General features: G+C 40.4%; 1 protein-coding gene across 1 annotated transcript in view; it reads left to right on the top strand.

The window, feature by feature from the left end:
* NPSR1 (neuropeptide S receptor 1) overlaps nt 1–18687 on the top strand; it is a 1161350-nt gene that overhangs the window by 831007 nt on the left and 311656 nt on the right. The gene's annotated exons all lie outside the window — the stretch shown is intronic.

Genomic DNA, 18687 nt, shown 5'->3' with positions numbered 1-18687 from the left:
GGCTCGACTGTTCCCATGAGGAACAGGGTCAAGACTGATTTGCAAATGGCTGGGTCTGAACTGGGGTGGTAAAATGAGCTAAAGAACAATGATGGATTTAACCAAGATCTGCGACTGGAATTAAGTGTCTGAACAGTTTCAACACTCCTTCCTACATTTCCTTGTGTTTGCTTTGTTCGCCCTAAGTTGGCAGCGTATGCCCAGATGTGGGTCCCTTGCTCACTTTGCCACTGGAGTCAAGCAAGCTAGCTTGGCTGATGAGTGGTGTTAACCTGACACGATTCCCAGGATGCTTGTTTCCATTCCAGGGAAGACCTGGCTTGACAGTTCGGGCTGGACTGTTCCCATAAGGAACAGAGTCAAGAATGATTTGCATAAGGCTGGGTCTGAACTTGGGTGGTGAAGTGATCTAAAGAACGATGATGGATTCAACCCAGATCTGTGACTGGGAGTGAGTGTCTGAAAAGTTTCAGCACTCCGTCCATCATCTCCTTGTGTTTGCTATCATTTCGAATCTGTATGAATGGGGTTCCAGATCCCTCTCTTATTTTAATGGGTTCAAGACCTAGCCAAGCAGAAATGTGCCATGATGTCACTGGTTCATTATTTGGGCCAGGCCCTGTTCCCAACTTCCGCCCTCAAGGTTGGCCAACCGCATCACGGGCAGCGAACCCGTCTTTGGCCATGCATCGTAGGAAGTTGGACCTAGGGCCTGGCCAGCACCCAGACCTCCGCTGCACATTATTTTCGGCCTACACTTTGCTGGTTGGTCAAGCTGTTATGTCTATGACCTGAATCTTGTATTTTTTTAATTCTTTTCGGTAGCACTTAAGATGTTGTGTTGGGTACTATGGTACTGGGTGCTCGTACCACAGTGCCAAGAACCCCCAAAAACATGTATTTTTTTTTCTTTAGTGTCTTTGTTTTTTTCTTTTAGAGCTAACCCATGCCCCCACACATGGCCCTGGGGGTCAGTGTGTGCCTATTCTGCTCCATTAAAAACTTAAAAAAAAACTATTTGAGTACTTAGATACTGAGTCCTAAGTCCTGTAATGGCTGGTGCAACTTTTTGTTTAGAGTTGCAGCTAGCCAACCAGATCCCTCAGTACCATGGTATACCAGCAGTGGTATAGTTGTATCAAAATGACGGATGGAAAAAATGGTTTCCTTGGCCAATTAGATGGCTTTATTCATTTATTTCTTCATACCGTGGGACTCCTGCAAGACCAAGTGCCCAGATATAACTAACGTTTTCTGAGGGTTAAGGCCCTCCTGCCCAAGGTGAGCCCCTCTTTAAATGCTAATTTCTCAAAAACGGTTGAACACTTTCATACAAGATCTCAAAAACAAATCATTCTGAGTAAAGTCAATTTTTTTCCAAATGTAGCCTAATCCTGTTTTGCCATTTTCCTGTACCGAAGAATAAAGTTTCCTCTCTGAATTGCCATGGGAAATCATTGTTTTGAGACCACATTTTTCTCTTGACTACTGCTTGTCGAATCAGTGCAAAAATTTCCTTGAAGGAACTGGGAAGAATGGACTTCTTTTTGGAATGTTTTGTGTACCAAAGTCACTAATGAAACTAAAAACTCCTTTCAGGGGTTGCTCCTCCATGTGGGCGGAGGAGCATCGTCCAACTGCGTTCTCGCAGTGCGAGAAGAAGGAACATAAAATGGTATAAATACAATTTTATATTACTGCTTCTCGCACTACAAGAAAGCGGAAGAGTTTGGTTGGGGGTGGGTGGGTGGGCGGTCCTGCAACAGGCAGGGGAGGAGTGGCTAGCCCAATGTTGCAGGCCCTGACTGTTTGGTTGGCCCTCACTTAGAAAATGGCCTTCCCATAGGCTGGGCACTATCCCCACCAATTACAACGCTGCCATTGCAATGTTGTGATTAGCTTAGGGGAGGGGAAGGAGGATGCCTGCTTCCTGCGAGAAGCAGAGACGACCCAGAACCGGATTGGGCTGGCTAAGGTAAGTTATTTTTTTATATTAAAATTAAACCTCCCCCGCCCCTGCGCGACCATTGAGTCATGCCTGCTGTGACTGACTCTTTTCCTATTGAAACTCTTACCTACATATAACTACACAGGTGACTGCTACATGAAAATATAAATTAACTCAGTTTTATGTAAAGTCCACAGAATTTTAACTAATAAACAGATTTAATTTGAAACATTTATTCAAATGAATCCCATCATAAAATACCCTATATAATTTTCTTGAATACCTTTTACTTTGATGTTTAGCTTACAAAATACATTGATCACTCTGGACACTTAATATTATTTGGCCACATTTAGCCCTAGCCTAAGTTGACCTCTTCTGAAAGCAAAACATTTCAATATATGTGTGTTTGAAATTTCATATATACAAGCCACGAAAAAAAATCACTCTTTCAAAATCCTACCTGTAAGACTACTTGTTGGATATCTTTTGCAATAGCTCAACTTTACATTACCATGAAAACATTTTCAAAAACATATTTATTTCAACAGGCACTCATTAACTTAGTTTAAATTTCGTAAAATAACTGTAAACAAACATGACAAGCGTCCTTTCAAGATTCTTGTGCTAATTAAAGTTTTAGAGATTTATAAACTCTCCTTGATTCCAACCCATGAAATAAGTGAACACAAGAAGGTTGTTTGCAGTTGTATTGACTATTTAGTGCAATTCATCAATGCTTCCCACACATAAATACAACAGCTTAATTGTTCCTTCCACTCCAAATCTACAAGACCAGTTTCTGAACAATTCTGACTTAATTAAGGTATCTGTGAGTGTCCGTGTGTGGTGTTAAACTGGGGTATATTTTCACATGTTTTGTTACCTTTGAGAACTGGGATATCAAATACCCAGTGGTGCCAGGGACACGCCCAAAGTCCTCTGGGTTCCCTTGCCTTGGTACACAGAGACACGGAATACTTCTAGGCCATCATTTTCCCGCGATCATCGCCGCTGAGAGATGTGCCGACCCGCCACCGGACATTGGGAGCCCTGCCGTATATCTTCGGGCAGGGAGAACTTTTAATTTCGAATCCTGGATCTACAAGAACCGAGTAATCCAATAACCCTCGAGACCGAGAAAATAAGAATATCAACTGACGTAGGAAAATAAATTACTATTGAAACCAGTACTCCATCAAGACTGTATCTTCCAGAAGTTTGAAATTCACCATAGGGATGACTCAATACCTATTAAGATAAAGGGTTCCGGTTGGCGGGCAATAACTATTCTGGTACCAGACTAACCAGTTATATCCATACTGGACACGAAAAGATAACAGTGGTAAATTGAGAATCTACTATATACAGTTCCTTAGGAAAATAATCTTTTCAATATTACGTGGCTACTCCAGGAAGAAGGCGCTGGCCGCCGAAACGCGGGCCATCATTTTCCCGCGATCATCGCCGCTGAGAGACGTGCCGACCCGCCACCGGACATTGGGAGCCCTGCCGTATATCTTCGGGCAGGGAGAACTTTTAATTTCGAATCCTGGATCTACAAGAACCGAGTAATCCAATAACCCTTGAGACCTAGAAAATAAGAATATCAACTGACGTAGGAAAATAAATTACTATTGAAACCAGTACTCCATCAAGACTGTATCTTCCAGAAGGTTGAAAAATCACCATAGGGATGACTCAATACCTATTAAGATAAAGGGTTCCAGTTGGCGGGCAATAACTATTCTGGTACCAGACTAACCAGTTATATCCATACTGGACACGAAAAGATAACAGTGGTAAATTGAGAATCTACTATATACAGTTCCTTAGGAAAATAATCTTTTCAATATTACGTGGCTACTCCAGGAAGAAGGCGCTGGCCGCCGAAACGCGCGTAGAGACCTTATTTTTATGCCACTCACCCTCTCTCCTTGTGTTTTACTTTTATGCATTGATGTCTATGTCATATGATTACTGTGAATTTTTAATCTTTATTGTGTGTTATATGAAATCCTTTTTGATTGTGACAATTGATAAATAAAATTATGTTTTTTAGCCAGCTATAGTCATACCTTCATTAATCCTTACCATTACGGTTTTGCTATTCTTAAAAATTACCTAGGTTGCTACTTCTCAAATGTACTATTTCCCTGACCTAGGAATTTCTTACTCAGGGGGTCCTTGTTAAATACACACAAATACTTCTAGGTGGCGTCAGAGATCAAATTTATTAGCTGCAGCTAGTAGCAGAAATCCCAGCAATACAACACGGTGTACAACCCAAGAAACTGCTCAATTTTACTAAGGCGAGACATCCCTATTTATACACAAAAAGGTACATTTAAAATGCACGCCCCTGCACCAAAATTCAACCAATAGAAAATACATGACATCACACAGCATCATACAGTAAAGCTCATTTTACAGTGTCCCAACCCACAAGTTATTATTTAGGCATATCTAAATAATAACCTGGAAGGCCCGGACAAACCCTTAATTGAAAGCGTAACCCATGAAATGAAGAAACAGTAAAGAAAAGTAGTTTCAGATAATGTGCAAGATAACAGAAACGTAAAGAAACTTAAAAGTTAACAAATGTCTTGAATGGTGATTGGGAAAGTAGATAACGATCTTGCAGGGAATTTGGCTTGGCAGGGTCAATTCCAGGTGAAAGGCCAGCATCTGAAATTAACTCCAGCGCACAAAGAAAACCTTAGTTAATGTATACATGACCCACAAAAGGTCAGACTGCTTTGCTCGCAGACTAACTTCTGAGGCCTACGTAAAAGGCAACACCAGATGGCAGTCACAACGCATGGCAAAAACCCAAGTTTAGAAAAGAAAGTCGTAAGGAAAGAAACAATTTAGATATTGATTAGGATAAGATATGTGCAACGAAACTAAAGGTTAACGAGGTCCTGAACAGTGATTGAAAAACTCAGACAACTATCAGCTAGTGAAACTGGTTTTGCAAAAGGTCAGATTCAGGTGAAAAGGGTCACTCTCTCTGCAGTTCATTCAGAGTCAGAAAAATCCAAGTTAATATATGCACGAACTTAGAAGGCCAGGCCACTTGTTCGTTGGGCCTACTTCACAGGCCTACGTGAGGGCAAGACTAAAATGGAGTCAGGTTTGAGAATTACAGAATCACAGACCCTCCTTTTGCCATTACGTAGGCAATAACCTAAACTCATGTCAATCTGAATCTAGGTCTATATCTATTCTCATCAGGTCATCAAGGTGTTGCTATAACATCATCTTATTATCCTTCACTTCTCTCTGGACTGGTCTTCTCACACAGATCATAGCACAAAGACTACAAATGGCGGGACCACACTGGATGCATAAACAACACGAGAAAAGGATATCTAACGCCATACCAAGAAACATCATAATCTTCCATCCCCATTTGGACAGTGATTCCCATAACCATCCCATCAACGACCAGTTACCTTCGTCCACATGAATAGACTCAGAGATCCTATGTAGTCTAGAGATGGCTTGGTACTCTGACGGGGCATTATCTGGTATGAAAACGCAGCAACTAGATCTAATCAATTTGCATACCCCACCTCTATCTGCAAGTATAATATCTAAAACAAAACGGTTCTGTAATGTCATAAGGCGATCCGCTTGAAGCTCAGCTGTAATATTGCTAAGGGCACCTGCAGTCTCATTTATAGTGGCCTCAACCACTCTTGTAAGCTGACGAATATTCCTACTATTAGCCATAGGACCCCAAAAGGGTAGGAAGCCCTTGAAGAAGTCTCCAGCTTTTTGTGCGACTGTATCTTTCGCATCAATTATACCTCTACCATATCTTGTCTTATGGTAGTCGAAAACAGCAGTGTATGTAGGGAGAAGCAAAAATGCCACGTAACATGTGCCGGAAAAATCAGATGGCAACCATGTGTATGCTCTATCGTGACAAACAAAATACGTGCCTTTAGCTGGCACGAACGGAGGAGATTTCTGAGACGTATAAACGTATGTGTGAACACACACACTCTTACCAAGCTGAGCTCTCGGATTCTGACCATTACCTTGCAAATAGAGATGACCTCGGTGTGGTATAATCCAAATAGGAGGAGACCTTCGCTGCCTTTCTTTCTCCGTCAAGCTAACACAATATGTCGTCTTATTCCAACCGACATATGCTCGTACCTCATCTCTAGGGATAGCATTATACGGGAAACATCACTTACAATGCAACTTTTACAATGCAGTGCCTTTACGACGCAACTTTTACAACGCAAACCATTACAACGCATTGCGCTGGGGGGCGCTCTAGGATAGGGAATAGGTTTAATTTACTGTCCAACACCTTCCCCACTATCCATGGGAAATGGAGTTGGAATAGTAAATTAAACTATTCACTATCCAGCGCCCCAAAGCACTATGGGTTGTAATGCTATGAGTTGTAAAACCCGCGTTGTAAAAGCATGCGATGTAAAAGCATGCGTTGTTATGTTGTACATCCACGTTATACGCATCAATATCTCTAATCATATCAACTATTCCCCGTATCGAGGCAATATTTCTTGCATTGTCTTTGACGGAACGTACAGGAGAGGCTTCATTCGCATAGATAAACATTGATTGGAGTGCCCAAACTGAGCCGTTAGGCGAAAAAGGCGAAACCAAATATGGCATTCCCTTATATGTAGTATGTGGCATAAGAGCACACACCCAACAATTCGTGGTATTTATGACTAGCTGATGCTGATGCAACATCTGTATAAACGAATTGTTCACGAATTCTGATCTTCGTGTCTGTTCATGTTCAGGTAACGTATGAAACTCATGTGGAGAAACAGTAGAAAAAGAAAAAGTAGGTTGGGAGGTAGATGTAAGTGGCAATTGTGTGACATAGAAAATCCAACCCCCACAAGCTAACGTAATATTCACAAGCATAAGAAAACACATTATTAAAAACTTTTGCTACAAATCAATATACATATTCGGACTTTAGAATCCACTTTCCTAACACATTTATCAGACTCAAGAAACTCCATCCTCTAACGTGCTGCTCAAGGAAATTTTCCTTCTTCACTTAAGTGTGCGCCAAGATCGCACTAACGACCCTGAACCACAGACCTTGTGTCAATACGCGGCTCACCCCTTAAGAACTTCCTACCGTGATCCTGCAGCTGAGTCCGGATGGTGACTCGAAAAAGGAAAAAGCAAAAGAGTCTCCTGATCTGACAAGGTGTAATTCACTTTATAAAATATTTGGTTTTATTTGTCCATAGCAACAGGCTTTCTTGACCTCAAATCGTAGCGTTCTTTATCAGGTATATTTGGATCCTTAAAAAAAAGTTCTGGATTGGTGGTGTCAATCTTTAGATGAGGAGGCACAGCAGCTTGCAGAACATCATCATCCTCGCGTTCTGACCGTGTCCATGTCAAATGAGCATCACTAAAGGGCACAAATGTGGGGACTCTCTCGCAATCTGTGTCAGCTAAACCATCCCTCACCCACTGATCATACGGTAAAGGCAAAGGAACTTTTTTGTATGGGTGGCATGCACCCAGTTCTTTTTACCAGCTACTCTAACAGCAGTTCTAGTGACCAGCAATACCAAATAGGGACCAGTCCATCTCGGTTCCAAATTCTTGGATCACTGAAAATTCTTCGTCAAGATAAAATCACCAGGCTGGATCGTGTGCCCTGGATCTGTAGTAGCTGTCGGCAAACTGTCATAGACCTGTTGGTGGAGAACACGTAATTTAGCAGTCAAGTCATGCAAGTAATCCACCAACATAGGGTACTCAATACTGCTGTATTCTTTAGGACGAGGCACACCCCAAACATTCGCAGGACAACCAAACACAATTTCATACGGACTAAGTCCCACTCGAGAATGCACAGTCGTCCTTGTTGACAAAAGAGCCAACAGCAAGGCATCCGGCCATGTAAGTCCAGTGCTCGCTTGTACCTTAGCTAATTTCAGCTTCAAGGTACCATTGTAACATTCAACAAGTCCAGCAGACTGGGGGTGATTCGCTGCATGGAACTTCTGATTTATTCCCAATCCAGCACATACTTTCTTCATGATTTGACCCACAAATTCACTCCCATTGTCCGACCATACAATTCTCAGCAAACCATACCTAGGGAAGTACTCTCTCAGCAAAACCTTGGCTGTAGACAAGGCAGTATTATCCTTTAGGGGGTAGGCCTCTATCCACCTGGAAAAGGCACAAACAACCACAAGGACATACTTCAAATTATTGCATCTCTCCATATGTATATAATCTAGCTGTATCACCCCAAACGGATACGTCGGAGGAGCAAAATGACCAGCTGGAGTTGGAGTTCCCTTACCAGGATTATACTTCAGACAAATCATACAATGTTTCACCACGTTCTCTGCACAATTCGGAATTCCAGCATTCTACCAAACTGGAGCCAACAACTTGCATATTCCCTTCGAACTTATGTGAGCCATTCCATGAGCCATTGTAACCACTGGGAGCACATACGCATCTGGCAACTGCCATCGCTGGTGTTCTGACAACTCAACCCAACAACCTGTCGAATCCAACATACCCGTAGTCTCTCTCCAAACACTCACTTCTTTCTCAGTCGCTTCAGCCTGAATCATTTTCACACTTTCTATTGTGTCTTCGCACATTCCACCAGCCATAACCCAATTAGCTGGGCCTGCAATATACATACGGCTCATCATGTCTTTCGCCGTTTCCTTCGTAACTTCATCTGCAAACGCATTCCCTCGACCAACATCGTCCACAACTTTCTTATGCGCACTACACTTCATAATTGCAATCTGCTTTGGGAGAGTGAGAGATTTCAAAAGTTCATTCACCAACTGCCCATGCTGTATTTTGGTTCTGTGCGAAGTAAGGAACCCACGCTCTCTCCATAAACGCCCAAAACTATGGGCAACACCAAACGCATACTGGCTGTCGGTGTAAACATTCACTCGCTTTCCTTCTGACAACACACACGCTCTAGTCATTGCAATCAACTCTGCTGCTTGCGCAAAATTCTGTGGTATGCATGCTGTCTCAACAACTGTATGTAAAGTTGTGATAGCATACGCTGCAGTCGTTTCACCATTCGGGAAGCTTAAAACACGAACCATCTACCCATAGGGTACCATCAACATCCGTAAGGGGAGTATCCCTCAGGTCAACTCTAGCCTTCGTTTCTTCCTCTGTACGAAGAAAACAATCATGCTGTTCCTGAGGATCCGTCTCTGTAGAGATCGGTAACAACGTAGCTGGATTCAACACATTACATCTTTTAATGTGCACATGACTAGCCAACAATGTCAACTCATAACCTGACAGACGTGCACTAGTAAGGTGCTGTGTCTTAGTCCTGTTTAATAAGGTATCCACTGTATGTGGGACCATCACAATCAACGTATTATCCAATACCAAACCAGCAGACTGTCGGATAGAAACAGCCGCTGCAGCTGTAGCTCTCAGACAACTCGGCAACGCCTTAGCAATTGGGTCTAACGTTGCTGAAAAATACGCACATGGACGCTGCTTGTCCCCAAATGGTTGTGTCAACACTGACAACGCACAACCTTCTCTCTCCTGCACGTACAACGTGAAAGGCTTACTATAGTCTGGATTACCCAACACAGGAGCCGAACACAATGCATCGCGTAGTTCAGAAAAACTTTTCTGACATTCGTCAGACCAAGGAAGAGGATGCAGAGTATCTTTCAGAGTCAATGCTAACAGAGGTTTCGCCAACAGTGAAAAATTAGGGATCCACTGTCTACAATACGATGTAATACCTAAAAAGGCACGCACTTCTCTCTGTGTGGATGGTACCCTCATTTGCGCAATCGCTTGAATTTGTTCTGGGGTCAATCTCCTTCCCTCCTTCGACAAGAGATGACCTAAGTAGGTCACTTCTTGGCGACAATATTGCAACTTTGAAGGTGACACTTTATGATGAAGGTCAGACAAATACCGCAACAAAGAAAGAGTAGCCTCTTTACAAATCTTTTCATCATCAGCAGTAATCAACAAATCATCGACGTACTGGATAAGAGTAGCACCAACAGGTAACACAAAACCGTCAAGCTGAGTTTTCAACGCCTGACTATAGATGGAGGGACTTTAACAATAACCTTGGGGAGCTCTCTTAAACCTGAAAGTTCGGCCTCCTAATGAGAAGCCAAAAATATCCCTGCTCTCCTCAGCAATAGCAACACTGAAGAAAGCATTCTTCAAATCGATGACAGAAAACCAAGCTGCCGAAGCAGGAATCAGAGTCAACAAAGCAGTGATATCAGGTACCACAGGAAATTGTGGCACGACAATCTTGTTTACCTCTCGAAGGTCGATCACAAACCGGTACACAGGTGGCTGAGAAGCATCAGTACGTTTAAGGACAGGCAAAACAGGACTGTTACAAACTTTACCTCTCGTTTCCTCAACTACACCCTTCTCAACCAGATCATAGACAATCGCTAAAAGAGCTCTCTCACCATCACTCGAGATCTTGTATTGGGGAATACGAGGTAGCCTAGCATTTGACTTAAGGGTGACAACATAAGGTGGAATCTGAAAAAAAAACCAACATCGTTTGGACCTGTAGCCCAAAGTGTATCAGGAAGCGAACGCAATTCCAGTGGCAAACAATTCTTAGACAAATACATTGGGGAAATCACTTTCTTACCGAGGGTAAGTTGTATTCCTGAAGGAGAACAATGTAATGTCGCATACAATCTTTTCAGCAGGTCCAAACCCAACAGATTCTCACCACAACCAGTCGTTAGAATAAGTGGAGCTTCCAATTCACAATGGCCAATGGAAAGGGACAAAGGACTAGAAACCAGATTACGAACTGGGGTGCCTGAAAATCCTACTGAAACATTGGTCAAGCCAGATAAAGGTGCGCCAGGAAGTTTAGAGTGCATAATAGAACTCTTCATCGCACCAGTATCCAAAAGAAAAGGTTCTGCCACACCTGATGTAATCACTTCAACATAAGGTCCACTCTGATCTACTGGAACTGACACTACTCCCTCACTTTGTCCTTGGCTGTCCTAGTTATCATTATAACCAGAACTCTCACCTTCGACATAGTAATCCTCAACATAGTACTGGGCAGACTGACCACTCGGAACATTCTGTCTGTCAAAATAATTCGCAGAATTCTGTAGGGAAGAGGAATGCTCATTCTGAGGGATCACACCACGTCCCCTACCCCTAGGAGCTTGCTGAAAACTACCACGACCTCTCTGACCAGATACACCATTCGCATGCTGTAACAAAGCTGGGCAACTATTCTTGTAATGACCTTCCTCTCTGCAATAAGCACACTGATTAGGGCCAGGAAAGAATTGTTGAACATAAGGCTCAGGCTTCTGTAACAATCTCTGAAATTGTGGAGGTTGCTGATACTGAGGTTGATTCTGACGAGGCGGATAAGCTTGCTGCAAAAGAACTTTCGTCTTTAACTCTTTAGTTTTCTTCTCCACTTTATCCTTCTCATCTTTATCCCTATTCTCGTAATATTGTGCAGTAGCCAATATCTGGGCCGACGAAGAGACAGCCCATGAAGTCTTTTAACTTATTAGAAAGTTCGGGAAGCAAATTAAAAACAAATGTATCCACAAACAACCTTCGACCACCCTCTGTACTCATATCCTGACCATTATGATCAATAAACGTCTCTTCAAACCTAGTGAAGAAATCAGATACACTCTCGTCTTACTTTTGCTTACATGCTGCTAACTTATCCCAATTCACTCGTAAAGCGGGCATCATTGTTTTCATCAGATTAATAATTCTACCTGGTAATTCTGAAACTAGAGGTTCAGGTTTAGCACCTCCCTCCTGTCTACCATCTGCAGCAACAATATTCGCCCAGGTATCACCTAATTCAGCAGCATGATTCTCATGACGAATCTTCGCCCACAAAGGTTGAGGGACTGCATTACCCATCAACATATCGATGTCAGCTAAATTCATAATACACGCTTCAACTGTCTGGGACAACTCCTTATAATAACCAGCAGGATTCTTACGAGGGTAGGGTAAGGTCTGCTTAAGAGCCAAGACCTCTGCTCTCTTCCAAGGGACATGGACCCATACTCGCTGAAAATGAGCCGGAGTGGCCTGAATGCCTAAATTTACATTAGCCTGAACTGCTTCTTTCCATACAGGAGGAACCTCTCTCATAGTGTACTGTTTCACTTTCCTCCTAACAGAGGAATCAGGTTCATACAATGTCTGAGGCGAAAGTCTAGATCTGAAAGCAAGTATTGTCTCTACGGCATCTGTAACATCAGATTCCACTATCATCCCTTTAGCAAACTCTGACTGAACATCGAGCACATCCTGCGGAATCGGACCCAACTCGTTATCTTCCCATTCCTGACGCAGAAAAGTACACATTACATCAAAAACATACCTTTGCTTAGGCGGTGCCCACTGAAAGAAAACATCCATAGCTGCTGGCAAATCATACCTCGGAGCATTTAAAATCCACCTACGAGCCAACAAATCCAACACTGCCCGTTCTTCAGAACTAGGAAGCTGACTACGACTCTGTTTACGTTCCAAAACAGGGGTCATATTCAGTGACCCAAACAATGGTGACAACAGATTAACAACAGTCTCGGTCATTCGTTTTTGAGCAGAAGGTGAAGAAGTAGACATAAGAACAGGAGAATAAGTATTCTGAGGCAAGGAAGGTGTAGGGACAAGAACAGTAGAAGTTCAATATGCAGAAGCAGAAGGCAAAGGAGTTTGAGGCAAAGCTGGTAGCAAGGCTGGCAACCCTAGAATGGGTTGCGCAGGAGGAGGCAAAACCATCTGTAGAGCACTGGGTGGCTGAACAACAGCAGGAGGTTGAACAACAAAGGGTGGAACAACCGGGGGTAATGGAGGCACAGTAGCACCCTGCACATAGGAGGAGGCAATCTCAGTAAATGAGAGATCAAAGGATCTTTTTCAAGGTCTCCATCACTTTCAGAGGAGAAGGTGGCAAGGCCGGATAACATTTATCTATGGCCATGCAACGCTGTCTATCTAAGACTTCACTCGCACACTCTTCTCCATCTTCCTTAAACTGTCTAGCAGCTTGTAGTACTGACATATTCTTATCTTTCCTATCTCTCTTTGCTTGCTTAATTTCTCGCTGTTTGACTTCCTTACGCCAAAGGCGGAAAGAGTCAAACATTGCCGGCCGGGCTTTCTTCCTAAATAGCCTAACTTCTAGATTGTCTAAAATCTCTGTTTCAAAACTACCATGTGGGGGCCATTGCAAAACACCATCTTTTTTCTTGTAGCGGACCCGTACTTCGTTATAAGTAATAGGGCCCACTCCGTGTTTAGAATAGAGCTCATAAGTCGGAGTTCCAACCGGAGGTATCGGACATGAATCCTCCAATCGGGAATCCCTGTTACTACCACAAACAAACCAATTACCAAATTTACCGAGACCAGGCATCTTACTCACTAGTCTGGCTTCAAACTTCAAAGGGAATCAAAAAAGGATACACTCGTAAATATACAAGCCCTTCGGCTTTGGGTACTGCAGCAACCAAATCAAAACCAAGGAACCAAACAAAGTCGTGGGATTGACCCACTTATACTTAACCAAATATCTGTCACGCCACCAGAAGGCCGTCTATTGTCTCGCTTTACAAACATCAATCGGAGGGTCCAAGACAAGGCAACAGTCAGGGCAGCAGTCCATCGTAGCCGTTGGAAAGCAGGAAGCCTCGCAGAAAAGACCTTTGGTCAACGTCGACATGCAGGGGTCGATGAAGTGGGGGACCTCCTCCAGAATTTCCTCACGTGGCTCCTCGCAATCTTCGGGCTTGAACCGGTACCACAGAAGTCACCCCACGTTGGCCGCACCAACTGAAGAACTGGGATATCAAATACCCAGCGGCGCCAGGGACACGCCCAAAGTCCTCTGGGTTCTCTTGCCTTGGTACACAGAGACACGGAATACTTCTAGGTAGCGTCAGAGATCAAATTTATTAGCTGCAGCTAGTAGCAGAAATCCCAGCAATACAACACGGTGTACAACTCAAGAAACTGCTCAATTTTACTAAGGCGAGACATCCCTATTTATACACAAAAAGGTACATTTAAAATGCACGCCCCTGCACCAAAATTCAACCAATATAAAATACATGACATCACACAGCATCACACAGTAAAGCTAATTTTACAGTGTCCCAACTCACAAGTTAATATTTAGGCATATCTAAATAATAATCTGGAAGGCCCGGACAAACCCTTTGGCTTGGCAGGGTCAATTCCAGGTGAAAGGCCAGCATCTGAAATTAACTCCAGCGCACAAAGAAAACCTTAGTTAATGTATACATGACCCACAATAGATCAGACTGCTTTGCTCGCAGACTAACTTCTGAGGCCTACGTAAAAGGCAACACCAGATGGCAGTCACGACGCATGGCAAAAACCCATGTTTAGAAAAGAAAGTCGTAAGGAAAGAAACAATTTAGATATTGATTAGGATAAGATATGTGCAAGGAAACTAAAGGTTAACGAGGTCCTGAACAGTGATTGAAAAATTCAGACAACGATCAGCTAGTGAAACTGGTATTGCAAAAGGTCAGTTTCAGGTGAAAAGGGTCACTCTCTCTGCAGTTCATTCAGAGTCAGAAAAACCCAAGTTAATACATGCACGAACTCAGAAGGCCAGGCCACTTGTTCGTTGGGCCTACTTCACAGGCCTACGTGAGGGCAAGACAAAAATGGAGTCAGGTTTGAGAATTACAGAACCACACCTTAATTATTGTAGTACAGTTTGGAATATCAATGGTATTACCGTTTCTGTATGTGTATTTGTATTTTTATGATGAAATATTTGGCTGACGAAAATAAAGGTGAGAAAAATATTGCCAACTAAATATTGAGGACATCATCAACTTTACTTACTCTGTATGTAAATTCAAAAAGATAGAAGCCCACAAAATAGTCATTACCTAAATAATAACTGAATGGTAGCTATTATACACTATATTAACTTTAAATCATGTATTATCTTCAAAAATAGTACATTAAAACGGATCACTGAAATATTATCGACGGACACATTATCGACTTACCAAAATATCGTTGACAAATTATCGACGACAAAAATATCGACTTACTATACTTATTACACAAACTACAAAAATATCGAGTAAAAAATATCGAGTACTAACTATATCGAATACATAAATATCGCTTAAATAAATATCGACTACAAATATATCGTTGGACATGAAATTAGCACTAACACTACAAAAACATCGACTACAAAAATATAGACTACCAAAATATCGTAAAAAAATTAATATCGAGTTCATGTTTGTACACTTTTCTTTCTAAAATACCATCTTTATCATCAATAAAAGTCATTTCTCACTAAAAAATACATTTCACATATAATACCTGTTACTTACATAAAATTACTATTAATCCACATTTGCTATACATTCTATTACATGCATTTTATCATTTTCTACTATTCTTTGCATTTAACTAACATTTTCATTACTTATTTTCACATATAAATATATTTCATTTAAACACGAACCTGCTTTAATGCGGGAATAACCACATACCACCATTCTCACATCAACAAACACTCCAATTAACAAAAAAAAATTCAAACTAGCCTATACTATGCTTCCTTACATCCTACAACCAATCAAATCAAAGCACACATAACACATATACTATAAAAGGGATACATGCATTCTACCATTTGTTGCTGCTACCTCTCTGGAAAGTAGATGCCAACACTCTGAAGATTTTGTTGCAGAATAAACATCTTTAAAGATCCAGCTCACTAGCTAATTAATCAAGTAAGTAACACAGCATTTTTGTAGAAAACTAAATTATAAGTGCACTATTTTCCTTACATCTCCTAAGTCTTACACTTATTTTATTTTCATCTCTTCCTACTTTTCTAATAGAAACTACTCCAACACAATTCCTATTACATGGTCATATTTCTTCACGTGCAAAATCAGATAGTAAGTATATAATAATTCTCTGTTACACACCAACTGCTGTTTTTAAACACTAATTTACAAGAGTATTTAATTTTTAAAAACATTATATTTACAGATATACTGAAATTGTGCTATTTCTACAGCAAAAACGATAAAACTACACTAATTACACATGTAAGTATAGATGTGTTTGTTATAAAACTGCCAATTTCATTAATGCACATTTAGAAACAACATATCTTGCTTTTTACATCTTCCCTATAGATCATTTGAAAGATCCAACATCAACTATACCAAAACACAAGAATACCCTTCTGAAAAATGTAAGTATAATTGTAATTTTGCAAAAAGTGGGCACAAAAAACGCTAACTATATTCTTAACACCATGTTATATATTTTGAATTGCCTCTACAGATATTCAGAAAACATCATACATCTATTCTACATATCATATGAAAACATCCTACACAAAATATACCAATATACAAGAATAGCCTTGTAAAAAATGTAAGTATACTTGTCGTTTCTCTAAAACTGCCGAAAAAAACACAGACTATGTTCTTAACAACATGTTATCTATTTTATATTTCCTCTACAGATATTCTGAATACATCATATAGCTATTCTACCTACAACAAAGAAAACGACATATTTAGAAGTTAGTATACGTTTAAATCTGTTACATTTCCAAACGGTTCAGTATTAAAATTATAATATTTTGCTTTTATTTCTTCTATCTACTCTACAGATCATACCTGTACTAACTTGATGTACTCCAGCAATTACTACTATTCTACTATTTAAACAAGTAAGTATATGTAATGTTTACATCAAATGCACTAGTAAGCAAAAATGACAACTGCTTTTGAGTAGGAAATACGTTTGTTATATGTAAACATTAACGTTGCTTTTCTATATTTTCATACCAACAGCAAATAAAGACATACATACAAGAACATCATTGAAAAGACATTTCTGCTTCTGTGACTACTACTTTGATTAACTGTAAGTATAAATGCATCAATAATGATGTTAGCACCACAAAAGTAAAAAAATGTGTTCTGATTTTGTTTCTTTCTACTCTTTCCTAGAACAAGTAAATCAAAATGACTGAAGGTGCAGAATTTGTCATGTCTCAGAAAAATAAATTACTATTATGCTACATGGGTTATGTGTATAATCAGGAGAGACAAAGTGGTAGAAAGGTTTTTTGGAAGTGTACCAAATATTACTCCAACAAATGTTATGGGAGGGCCACTACTGAGGAAAGTAATGTGCTATTTACTAGAGAACATAATCATCCCCCAAATGTCACAGAAATTGAAATTAGAGATGCTTTAGAAAGTATTAAAAGTGCTAGCACACAAAGTGACAAACCCACCACACAAATCCTTAAAGAAGAACTGGTAAAAATCCCAGCCCATGCTTCAGGTCAACTAGCCTCTATTGACTCCCTGAAACGCACAATTGCACGCACTAAACGACTCACTAGCACAACCCAACCCAACCCAACTTGTTTTGAGGAAATTATTATTTCACCCGAAATGGCCATCACACACAATAAAGATAAATTTATTCTTTTTGATAATGAAAGCAGTACAAACAGAATAATTATGTTTGCAACTGCAAGTAATTTACAAAAAATCCAACAGTGTCCCCAATGGATGATGAATGGAACATTTAAACCCTGCCCAAAACCTTTTTACCAACTGTATTCCATCCACGGTTTATACCATCATTCTAACATACCTTTCATTTACTGTTTGCTACCCAACAAACAACTTACACCGAAATTTTAAATGTTCTCAAAACGGAAATCAATAATTATTTTCCCGAAAAAATAATTATTGATTTCGAATTAGCTATGATTAATAGCATTTTGAGAACATTTCCCCACACAGCAATCCAGGGTTGCTATTATCATTTTAATCAGAGTATATGGAGGCATCTCCAAAAATCTACTTTAAGTATACTATACTCTACAGATAGCACCTTTGCCTATCAAGTTAAAAAGTTAATAGCCCTGGCCTACGTCCCTGTTACAGATGTTGCTGAACATTACAATTTATTAATTGACAGCGCATATTATAAGAGGAATGAGGATAAACTAACACCATTGCTAGACTATTTTGAAGACACTTGGGTGGGAAGGTTGCACAGATCAGGACATCGACGCCAGCCCAAATTCCAAATCCCTTGGTGGAATGTCTATCTCAGTACTTTAAACCAAGAGGCTAAAACCAACAACAGTGTTGAAGGGTGGCATAATGCTTTCCAAGCAACTACAAACAGAGGCAAACCCACATTCCATAACCTTCTAGAAGCTTTGAAAAAAGAACAAAGCTATCAGGAACTAAGAATGGAACAATCAGTGTCACAAATAGGTCCAAAACTCACTAAACAAACCAAACAAATGTTCCGACTACTTCAAAGTCAAGTCACATTATACCCTACAACTAGAGGATTAGAATACCTGGCAATAATAGCAAAAAGTCTACTATAAAAATGTAAAGTAAATATACGAATGTCTTCTTACAATAATAATAAAAATTACATGTCATAAACATATATAATGAATTATAAATAAAACATATTTGTTTTACAAACTTTTGAAATTTATGTAAAATAATTCGTAACAAATATGCAATGTTTATAATTTTTTATAACATACACATAATATTAAAAATCGACATTTCCCACCCAATCAAAATTGTAAAATAAATACTTACAATTTTTGGACTTGAGAGACGCAATCA

This window comes from Lissotriton vulgaris, chromosome 4_1, assembly GCF_964263255.1.
Source record: "Lissotriton vulgaris chromosome 4_1, aLisVul1.2, whole genome shotgun sequence".
NCBI classification, from domain to species: Eukaryota; Metazoa; Chordata; class Amphibia; order Caudata; family Salamandridae; genus Lissotriton; species Lissotriton vulgaris.
This window is presented reverse-complemented; position numbering and strand designations above follow the sequence as displayed.